Source organism: Xenopus laevis, chromosome 8L (assembly GCF_017654675.1).
Source record: "Xenopus laevis strain J_2021 chromosome 8L, Xenopus_laevis_v10.1, whole genome shotgun sequence".
Taxonomy (NCBI): Eukaryota; Metazoa; Chordata; class Amphibia; order Anura; family Pipidae; genus Xenopus; species Xenopus laevis.
In genome coordinates, this window is record NC_054385.1 from 20611432 (window position 1) to 20623624 (window position 12193).

At 42.1% G+C, this 12193-nt stretch overlaps 1 long non-coding RNA gene across 1 annotated transcript; it reads left to right on the forward strand.

The window, feature by feature from the left end:
* Nucleotides 1–553: 553 nt before the first annotated feature.
* LOC108698252 lies at nt 554–11196 on the forward strand. The gene is made up of 6 exons (XR_005963545.1): nt 554–4585; nt 5209–5369; nt 5878–6005; nt 8283–8361; nt 9372–9472; nt 10152–11196. It is a non-coding gene; the product is annotated as an uncharacterized LOC108698252 (long non-coding RNA).
* The last annotated feature ends 997 nt before the right edge of the window (nt 11197–12193 follow it).

The following is a 12193-nucleotide window of genomic DNA, read 5'->3' on the forward strand; positions in this document are numbered from 1 at the left end:
TTTAAACATGAAATAAACCCAATAAGCTGGTTTTTCTTCCAATAAGGATTAATTATATCTTAGTTGGGATCAAGTACAAGCTACTGTTTTATTAGTACAGAGAAAAAGAAAATATTTTTTTTTAAAATTTGCATTATTTGGATAAAATGGAGTTTATGGGAGACAGCCTTTCTGTAATTCGAAGCTTTCTAGATAACGGATCCCATACTCGTATCACATTTTCTGCAGCTTGTTGTACAGAAGTCCTTCTTGTGAATGCTGTGTGCCATTATCATCGCTGTTTACATTCTATAACTCGGGAGTTTTCTGTATACTTGGCCGTAATCTGTTCAATTCCTGTAATCACGTGCCCTTCCTGTGTTTCTCAGATAGCAAGGGAGCCTGATTATTTTTCTGTTACCCTAATGCAGTGTTCCCCAACCAGTAGCTCACGAGCAACATGTTGCTCACCAACCCCTTGGATGTTGCTCCCCGTGGCCTCAAAGCAGGTGCTTATTTTTGAATTCCAGGCTTGGAGGCAAGTTTTGGCTGCATAAAAACCAGGTGTACTGCCAAACAGAGCCTCCTGTAGGCTGCCAGTCCACATAGGGGCTACCAAACAGCCAATCACAGCTCTTATTTGACATTCCCATGAAGTTTTTGATATTTGTGTTGCTATCCAACTCTTTTTTACATTTAAATGTGGCTCACGAGTAAAAAAGGTTGGGGACCCCTGCCCTAATGTATGATAACACTGTGCTGTAGTTGAAGCTATACAATTTTTTATTTGCAGGGACGGAAAGGAAGAAGTCCATTATATTGTAAATGTATCCTTTCTATTGTATTGACCATGATGTAAAGCATATCCAAAATGCTCCCTAAAGTAATGGCACACTAGGCAAATGTTAGCTTTTTGTCTCCTCTTCATTCAAAGTCAATGGGTAGCACCATCAAGCAGATCTGGACTGGCAGTCAAAATAGTTTCCAAGTTCCATGTCCCAAACAGCCGCTCACCAGTACAATCAACAGTGACGGTTTAAAGGCATCTTATACCCTTCTCTCTTGAATCGGAACCTACAGACTGCCAGTCCAGGCCTCCTGCTGTTGCTATTGGCTAGCGATATGCCAATATTGTGGGGGTCAGGAGACGGGCTTGTTACCACTCTATGCCACCAACAGATGTCAGTGGGATGGGGAAACTATCTGCAGCATATATACAGTGGAACCTCTATTATATCCACTGATTTTAAGTTTCCCCTCACTTTACATTGTTGTTTTGTGGCCCCACCTATATATATTATGCATAATAGATTTCCATTTTCCTGGACTTCACACCATTTTTTTCTGGTCAACCGAAAAATGTAAAATGGGGGTTGCCCTGTAGTTAAAAATTATTTTGGGCTGCAGCCGGTAAAAATTATCCTGAAACCAATTTAGATTACGCAGATTGTAACCTGAACCCACGTGGCTTGCAATTAAATCCATGGGTCCTGCAGGTATTGGGTCATTACTACTGCACATATGACACTAGGCAAGACCTGTATACTAGGGATGCACCGAATCCACCATTTCTCTAGACCGGCCCTTCCTGTCAGTGCAGACACCATGGGGTTAAGTATCTACCTCCGGAGGCAGGACAGAAGAAAAGAAGAATCTCAGCTCCGCCCCTTCATATAAGCTCCTTGCCCCTCCTGTTCCCCCCAATTTTTTTCTTCTGTCCTGCTTGGAGGTTAGGACAGCAATCTATTTATTTACTTTTTATTTTCTCTTCAAACCATACATCATGAGAAATCATGTGATACAGGCCACACTCCAGCCCACAAACCACTCCACACGACTGAGGGACAAGAAATTGGAGTTACCCAAGCGCAGTAAAATCTCTCAGAGACGAATACTGCTGCCTACTACTAGGGGAGCTGAGGAGGAACCTGAATATGGGTTCCACTCCAGCCACAAACCACTCTGCTGGACTGGGGGCAAAGAATGTGAGTTACCCAAAGCGCAGTAAAGTCTCTCAGAGACGAATACTGCTGCCTACTAGTAGAGGAGGAACCTGAATACGGGTTCCACTCCAGCCGCAAACCACTCCGCTGGACTGGGGGCAAAGATATGTGAGTTACCCAGATCGCAGTAAGGTCTATCACAGACGAATACTGCAGTCTACTATTAAACCGCACAGTCCCTGACTTTTATGTAAGGAGCGGTACATCTTTTACACAAGCGGGAATCAGCCGGCGCTGACACAGCAACGCACTTCCGGGTTAAGGAATTGCCGCCCCAACCGGCCACACTTCCGTGTTTTGTTCTACTTCTAATGCGTAATCTATACGTGGGCGCCATCTTGCTTCATCAAGGCACGAATGCTTATACAGAAGCTTTGGAGCTCAAGCCGAGCAGGCACAATAGACCTCTACCGATTACTGTACACAACACAGTAATGTACTTGGGAACACCAGGAACAATGTCTAGGAGTATTACAGCCTGCAGGCCATTGCATACTGGGCAGATATCTCTCACTTCTATGAACCCATAGTAAAGCCTTTAGGCATTAAAGGTGTCAATATTCAATCACTAAAAGCTACTATTCTTCCAATGAGTATGAGGCATCTTTCTTCCATTCATGATCCCTAGCCAATACCACTTCTCAGGACTGGGGGCTACAGGGGAGGATTGCCACTTATTGCACAGCTACCTTTCTCTCAGAGATCGGTTTGCTGTAGAGCCATTTAGCAGGTGGCTACCTTAATCACAAGGAACACAGGTACCCAAAGTGATTTTACGAAAGCGATCAGTCAAACGAGCACTTCCAGGTTCGGGCGCGAAAGCACCACTGATGTTATGCGGCCACCATTTTGCCTACACTAGTGAAATTATACTTCCCCAGTACAAACACCTACAAGGCACATAAGGGGTATTATAGCAATAATGCCTGCAGGGCAATAACAGCAGAATACTGCTCACATAATTCTGCAGGGCATTAACAGCAGTTGGCAATACTTCAACGCACACAGCGTTAATACTGCCCACATATGCCACAGAGCAACAACAGCAGTTGGCAATACATACAAGGAACATAGAGTTAATACAGCTCACATAATGCCACAGAGAATAACAGCAGTTGCCACTAAATAATGATATTAGCGTAGAAATTCAAGGTCACTAAGCCAGATAATGTCTTGGCCATTACAGATACTGTAAACTTCAATATACTGCAGTACACTACACATACAAGGATACTTATTCCCAAGAGAAAATGGGAACATGGAGTATATATAGTTTGCGGAAGCCACCAGATTCTGCTACAACATTATCTCCACATCCAGTTCCCTTACAAAGTTAGATCGTAGTCCCCATAAAGGACACTCAGACCTTCCACTTCAGCAAAACAGCTCATGTCAAGAAGTGAAAAGCTCAGATGAGTTTACATACAAATTCCACTGACTAAAATGAGGTTACTACCAGGATAGTAATCTGGAACCGAGAGAGTTATCAACCAGTGATTTACTCTGTTGACTCCAATATGGAACAGCAGTGCCATTCAAGGGGGCAACAATTGGGGCTACACTAGGGGCTAAAGATAAACAACGCCGGCTTCAAAGGCCGACAAAGTCTTACGAGTCCATCCCAGGAATCACAAAGTTTTTCCCTACATTTAAAGTTTTTTTTCTCAGCAGTCGGCCATGGTTCTGCACCACATTACCAACAGAGGGGCAATTTTCAGAGACTATGGTCATAAAGAGGGAAGCTCCTTAATGAAGGGATATACGCATGCCACAGCTAATTTAAGACCAGCGGTGGCATCTGCAAGCTGGGAGCTTACAGCTAGACTCTGGACCATACACTGAAAAAAAAAAAATCATCAGGAGTTAAAATAAGAACTTGTCCATGGACACAGTCAGGACACAGTCAGATTGGCAGCCAAAGCCAGTATTGACACAGTAGTAGCAAGAAAAGCACTATTGCTACGTTATTGGTTGGAGAAAGCAAGTTATTACAGAGGTCACGGGGGCTAAGAGCACATCATTCTTACTATCAGGGATGAAACCCAGACAAGAGCAATCAAACAGACCTTGCAATAGGTCATGGAGTATCTAAAGACGACCTTTTAGTTTCCTTCGCAACTTCACATTTCGTATTCAACAATCAGGCGGAGAGCCCAAGAAAGGCACACCGACTTTGTCCAATCAATCAATGACAGACCAGTAAGTCGGGCTCTCCAGAGCCCAACTCAGACTGACTTGCACAAATTGTGCGCAGCAAAGTTAGGAAGTCGACTTCAAGAAATCTTCCACAGTGGCACAACCACATACAGGAAAATTGGGTGCTATCCATTGTCAACCTGGGATACAGGATTCCGTTCGACAATTTACTCCACTGCAATTTCAAGAGCTCTACTAAACAAGTCACAGACCTAATCAACTGATTTGCTTGGAATCAATCTAGCACATGCTAATGTCAATCAGGCAGGAATGCTACATTACTGAGGTGGATCTTAGGACGGTTACGTACATGTAACCATCTATGGGGAATCCCAGCATATATCTGGGGTTTCTAATTCAAGACCATATATCGCCGGAGAGCTCCTTGCAACTCCTTGGTTACATAGGTAAGTAAAAAATGCTTGTGGTAACATACAGTGTCCTCTAAGTACGAGCATTATATGTACAGTTATGAAATTTGTTGTCCGGAAACCCGTTATCCAGAAAGCTCAGAATTACGGAAAGGCCATCTCCCATCGATTCAATTTCATCCAAGTAATTCACATTTTTAACTGTATTATGCTTGCATTTCGGATGTGGTTGTTACCTTAGCCCTGCTGGCATTCATGACCTAGAATTACTCCAAAGCACATACAAGTATGGGACTTGTTATCCAGAATGCTTGAGACCTGGGGTTTTTAGAATAACATCTTTCTGTAATTTGGATCTCCATACCTTAAGTCTACTAGAAAATCATGTAAACATTAAATAAACCCAATAGGCTGGTTTTGCTTACAGTAAGAATTAATTATATCTTAGTTGAGATCAAGTACAAGGTACTGTTTTATTATTACAGAGAAAAAGGAAATTATAAAAATTTGTATTATTTGGTTAAAATCGAGTCTATGAGAGACAGCCTTTCTGTAATTCTGCATTTTCTGGATAACATACCTGAATTCCATACCTGAATTTATGTTTAGAGCAAGTCCTGCCTCTATTCTCATTTAATTATCATATTTCTGTCCTGAAGAGTGCAAACCCGACTCCAGAATCGATGCCGCTAGTTATTCCCCTCATAGACAAGAATAGGTGGGCCAAGCTGAACAAAACAAAGGACAAAGAGGAATATGCAGGTCCATGGACAGAAGAGGAGGCTGTGCTGTCACAAGCTGTAAAAGAGTTGATTTGAGGGTAAAGGACCAGTGTTACTCATTCCTTCTCCTTGTTATATTTGGGGCTAGGTCACATGGGGTGTTTTTATGTGGCATTTTTAAAAACGTTCGGTCTATTGTAAATACTGCAATTTGGGATGCACCGAATCCACTATTTTGGAATCAGCCAAACCCCCGAATCCTTCGCAAAATATTCTGCCGAATTACGGAATCAAAACCGGGGGAAAACATTTTTTACTTCCTTGTTCTTTGACAAAAAGTCATTAGATTTCCCGCCCCTCCCTAATTTGCATATTTAAATTAGGATACGGATTCCCTTCAGCTGGGCAGAAGGATTCGGCCGAATCCTGCTGAAAAAGGCCAAATCCCGAACCGAATCCTGGATTTGCTGCATCCCTAACTGCAATTTAGTTGGGCTTCATTTTGTCCGTATTTACGCTCGAATACATGTTTAAAAAAATAAATAAAAGCAACGTAAAAATTCCCCTGTGTGACCTCACCCTTACGCTTTTTCTATTTTTCTTTAGAATCCCGGCGAGCCCAAGAGGATACTGAGACAAATCAAACTCTGAGCATCCCATTGCTTATGCAGAACAGAATTCCTGATGGATATGAAGATGGAGAGAAGGTTGATGTTAGCTTACGGCCAGATTCTGTAAGTACTGTTACCATTCGTGTCAAATCTGTTTATAGCGATTTTGTTAAGAGGCAGTTCCCTTTTTTGGTAGCTTTTACAATGTGATATAGGGATCTGTTTTTGGTAACTTTTCTATTGGTTTTAATTTGTTTTACTGTTATTGAATTGATGCTTTACTGTTATTGAATTTGATCCCTGCTTTAGACTTTTTTTAGCCTTTACTGAGTCGACAAGGCCCCATTAAAGTCCTACCCCCGTGTTACATGTGTAAAATATTTCAATAAAATAAAATATTTCAATACACTTTATTACACTTGAACTTTGAGAAAATATCACTATTCTACTATGTTATGATCTCATAGAATATTTGCCCCAGTAGTAGCACACTACTCCAGGCTAATATGTGCGCTGCATCTGGCTCCAGCTGCTTCACTACACTACTTGCTCTTCCCCCTGTGTTTAGGCGCACTGGCCAATACAACACTGTGTGGCGATTGGAACCGAATAGTCGGGCCAGGGGCTCAGTACCTTCCTACACCTGCTGCAGCCTTGTAGGGTCATAGAAAAGGGAGGCACCTAGAGCACAGAAAGATCCCCAAGCAATGCATTTGCGCCCCCATCTCCATCCCCACCGCCGCCCCCTCTCCTTTCCTGAGACTGACTGTAATTCCGGAGCTCCGGACTCGTCCAAGTCATCGAGCAGCGGCCAGCGTCGGGGACAGAATCAGCATCTCTCACCCTGCTCTTTGCCAAGGACAACGCTACGGCTCCCCCTCTCCTTTATTCCCCGAAAGTAGTCCAATAGACTGCCTGTGTGCACCAAGACCAGGGGCGTAACTATAGAGGAAGGAGACCCTGCGGTTGCAGGGGGGCCCAGGAGTGTAGGGGGCCCAGTGAGACCCTAATTAATCAGCAATTTTAATATATCTTGGTAAAATAGGCCAACTTATAAATATTTTGGGGCCCTAAATTGAATTTGCTATGGGGCCCAGTAACAACTACTTACGCCACTGACCAAGACGTCTATAGGCACAACTGCCACCTGACGTCTATAGGCACACTGTCAGTGCCCTGATGATGACAATTGGGCAGAGACAGCCTGAACCCAGATATCTTTGTTGCACCCGGTGGCCTGAAGGAGCAAAATCCAATGTAGAGTTGTAGGTGTTACAGTGGAACTCATGCACAGTATCCCTATATGTGTTTCTAACAAGTCAACCTTTTCATGTTCTGTAGTTTTGGGAATACAAAGTGATTTATATGTGGCACCAATTATTTTCAGGTATTCTACTGACACTAAACTGAGCCCCTACAAGGGATTTTTTAACAATAAAAATGTAAAAGTTTAACACAAATGACTGTGAAACCGATATTTATAGGAATATTTCAAGCAAGAGGTGTCTAAAGAAACCACTGTTGTTTGCACACTGCTTGTAACCCCTTTACAAAGTGCTATTTACCATAAGGCTGGCCTTGGGCAGGTAGGAGAAGGGGGAATGAGTGGGGAGAAGGGGAGGATGTGGAAATAATAAAGGAGCAGGAGCCACAGGAAAGATAGTGCTCTCTATACACCCTGGGCTGTGTCACGATTTCTGTATTGGGCTGGCAGTTGAAGGGTACATTTTGTCTGCGGAAGTCTTCTGGTTGGCAGGACCAAGTCCAGAGTGAGATATTTCAGTTATTCAGAGGCTCATTATGTAGAGACTGACTGTCATCTTATAGCAGCCCCACAGGTAGTTACAAATTGCTTGGGAAGGGGCTGAACAAATGTTACTCTGCTGCCCTTTTCCCTGTGTGAAGACCTCCTGCAACTGTCCTACCCTCTTTCACACCTGCCATGTCAAGGGAAGATGGTCACCTGCAGAAATTCCAGCCTGGACCGGGCATTTCATACCCCTGTTCCTGTCCCGTGCCATGCTCCCTGATCCACTGTTTTGGATGATATTAGAGAACCTTTGTGATGATTTTATGTATTTCAATGGAGTGGGTAAATTAGGCTTTAGAGATAAACTACAGAGAGTGAGAGACAGACCTGCTACTACAGGAGAATGGGGAAAAGGGACTTTCCAGAACCAACAGATTGCCAGTCCGGGCCTAGTACCTTAGAATTATGGGAAGACTTTTGGCCTAATAGTCCGATCCTAACTGATCCCAAGTCACAAACCCATTCAGCTAAACTTGATACAAGCCCAATATAAACATCACTTCACAGTGACGTGTAGCAAAGTAATCAAACCTATTAAATGAGTGCCTGTCATCAGAATCTGCTTTTTCTAATAATGTGTCTTTTTCTAGGGTAAACCTGCTGTTAGTGGAATGTTTGGCCTTGAATTCAGATGTATGGAGTTTTGTGCAGCGATGCTTTGGAAATTTGGTAATGTACTGCTTGTAACTTGGAGAAATATTCATAAACTTATATTTATAGGTTGAACTTTCCAAATCTGCTGTGTTCTCGTACATATAATAAATTATGTTTCTGATGTATGTGATTGTATTAAGTGAAACATGGTTTTTTTCTTTCATTTCAAATCAGTCAAATAGGCTGGCATCAAAAGGGTTAAAGCTATTATACGGTAATTAACACTTTCTGCCCCTAGATGGCAGTGTAGAAATGGGTTAGATTAGACATTTGCTGTATATATAGTATTTGGCCACTAGAGGGAGTAGTGAAAGACATAGGAGGTTCTAAGAGGGTGGGGTTTAGAAGAATATGAAAGGAGACAAGTCACAGGGGCAGATGTGCATCAGAGGAGGAACATCTATTGAAGAAGCCACTTTGCAGAAGAACAACTGGCAGGACCCAAGTAAGTAGGAAGTGTGAGGCCTGGTTAGCATAGGATTCGTTTTCTTATAGTCACTGCTCAGCCCCTTAGAGGGGAATGTGGTGGCAGGTCCCCTTAGCATTAGGGCATGGTGTGTGTAGTTTGTTGTGAGCCAGAGATTATTGTGTGGGGTTGGTGTGTTTTATCCTCATTTGTCAGTGAGATTTGAGAGTCCAACAATATGAAACAGCGCTCCAAAAAGCTCAGGGTAGAGACTTACCGTTACTTCCACCTTGATTAAAACCAATGTTTCACTTTAGATTAATTGGCTTTATTTTCAACTCCAAAAAGACTCTAAAACAAATGAGCTGTATATTGTGTAAAAATCTTTTCTTACGATAAATATGAGTTGCACTCACGTGTTTAAATGGTTAAAAAAGTCAGAATGTGCACTATTGGGTGACCCAAAGTATGTCAATTTCTCAAGCAGGGTTTTATTCAATGTTATTTATTTAGTGGGATTGCATATAAATTATAGTAGATTTGGAAAGCTTAAGTTGTCCCAAAAAAACCTTGATATAGTTTTTTTTATTTATAATTTTCATACATTTGTCTTTATCAGGAATATGCCAGTAAGAAGCAGAAGAAAAGAGAAGGATAAAGCAGAAGGGATAGAATTGAGATCAGAAGACAGAGGAAGACATTACCCTGGGACACTCTCGGGTAAGTATAGCTTAAATGGGGTGTCTTCATTTTGTGCCCTTATAAGCCACATGCTTAGGTAGAACTTTACATATTTGATATAAAACTGTTCAGCGGGGCCCAGGCTTTCATATTTAGGGTGTTTTATCTTGGTACCTAATAGTATGTGGAAGATAAGATGTTGCAAGCTGGAAGCATACTTAGGTAAACCTATACGTATACGTGCCCGACCACAGAGCCAGCCTATATCAGTGGTACAAGGATATCTAATAGGAATGTTTTATCCTCATTTGTCAGTGAGATTTGAGAGTCCAACAATATGAAACAGCGCTCCAAAAAGCTCAGGGTAGAGACTTACCGTTACTTCCACCTTGATTAAAACCAATGTTTCACTTTAGATTAATTGGCTTTATTTTCAACTCCAAAAAGACTCTAAAACAAATGAGCTGTATATTGTGTAAAAATCTTTTCTTACGATAAATATGAGTTGCACTCACGTGTTTAAATGGTTAAAAAAGTCAGAATGTGCACTATTGGGTGACCCAAAGTATGTCAATTTCTCAAGCAGGGTTTTATTCAATGTTATTTATTTAGTGGGATTGCATATAAATTATAGTAGATTTGGAAAGCTTAAGTTGTCCCAAAAAAACCTTGATATAGTTTTTTTTATTTATAATTTTCATACATTTGTCTTTATCAGGAATATGCCAGTAAGAAGCAGAAGAAAAGAGAAGGATAAAGCAGAAGGGATAGAATTGAGATCAGAAGACAGAGGAAGACATTACCCTGGGACACTCTCGGGTAAGTATAGCTTAAATGGGGTGTCTTCATTTTGTGCCCTTATAAGCCACATGCTTAGGTAGAACTTTACATATTTGATATAAAACTGTTCAGCGGGGCCCAGGCTTTCATATTTAGGGTGTTTTATCTTGGTACCTAATAGTATGTGGAAGATAAGATGTTGCAAGCTGGAAGCATACTTAGGTAAACCTATACGTATACGTGCCCGACCACAGAGCCAGCCTATATCAGTGGTACAAGGATATCTAATAGGAATAATTACATAAAAATCTTATCTGTATTTGTATAGAACTGGCTCTTTGCTGTGACAGCTTGGTGCCACCAACCAGTGTGTCAATCAATAGGAGCTGCAGCCACAGAGTGCTGTCCATGGTACTGAATGGAAAAGGCAGTTTAAGCTTCCCTCAATAGCTGCAATAGTGATTGTAGTATATGTACCATAAGTCACATGTTAGATATGTACTTACTACAGCAAATGTGTTTTATGTAACATAGTAACTTAGATTGAAAAGAGACACAATTCCATCAAGTTGTCCCTGGATCGACTTGTAGCTATCTTCCATAACCCTGTATTCCATTACTTGCTAAACACCATCCAACCCCATCTTAAAGCTATCTAATGTATCAGCCTGTACCACTGATTCAGGGAGAGAATTCCACATCTTCACAGCTCTCATTCAGCTCTGGCGCTCTCTATACCATAGCTCTCATATTAGGTGCAATTTATTGCTGATATATAGAGATAAATCACTTGTTCAGGACAGTGGAGATCCATTGATGGCTGGAGGGCTCCCTAGGTTTTCCAACAGTTTGCGCAGGAGACAGAGGAAGGGAAGAAGCACACGAGTTCAGCTAGGCAATGCCTTCAGCACATTTATTTGCAGAAGTATTGAACGCACAAGCTTTCGGGGTCCAACCCCTTCCTCGGGTGCAAGGGAGGGAGGGGTTGGACCCTGAATGCTTGTGCGTTCAATTCTTCTGCAAATAATTGTCCTAAAGGCATTGCCTAGCTGAACTGGTGTGCTTCTTGCCTAATTTGTATCTGTTGCCGTGTTGGGCTTGGAAGCGGCCTGGGATATGATTGCACCGAGCAACATGAAGTAAGTGGTGTGCGGCAAATCTAAAAGAGTTGCGGAGACAGAGGAAGGCCATATGGCATTTGGTAGGGGCTCTGCTAACATTGATTTCCTTTTAATGAATAAACTCAGTTTATCAGAAAACTAGATACAACACTTGCATATTCTATTCATTTGGCACAGTTTACCCTGGGGCTTGTTATATCCTACAGACTTGTGGCAGTCAGTCCTGCCCTCTCTTTACCCACACAGGGAGCCCACCTTCCCCTTTACCCACACAGGGAACCAGCCCTCCCTTTTACCCACACAGGGAGTCCACCCTCCCTTTTACCCACTCAGGCAGTCCACCCACCCCTTTACCCACACAAGCAGCCCGTCCCCCCATTACCCACACAGGCAACCCGCCCACCTCTTTACCCACACAGGTAGCCCGCCCATCCATTCACCCACACAGGGAGAATGCCCACCCCTTTTCCCGGAATTCACAAAATTTTGGGATTATTGCATAGATTAGGATATATTCTGGACTTCTCGCATTGACTTTTATACAACCTCGTCAGATATGAGATGCCGGATTTTCGGATTCAGACTTTTTCCATCCGGGTATAAAAAATCCTGAAAATTTTTGATTTTGATTTTTTTTTACTAAAAATTCAGATTTTATAGTAAAAAAAACTTTTTTCCCCCCAAGTTTTTTTTAACCACCTAAGTGTTTTTTCATTCATTCTCACCCTCCCCACCTCTTATGAGTTACCCCTAGCTTTATACCCAGAATAAAGACTCCGCAGACTGATGGTTAAATCTGTGAAACGCACAGCTTTATTAATAATTATTATAGGATAAATAGGGCTATTTGATCCAGAGG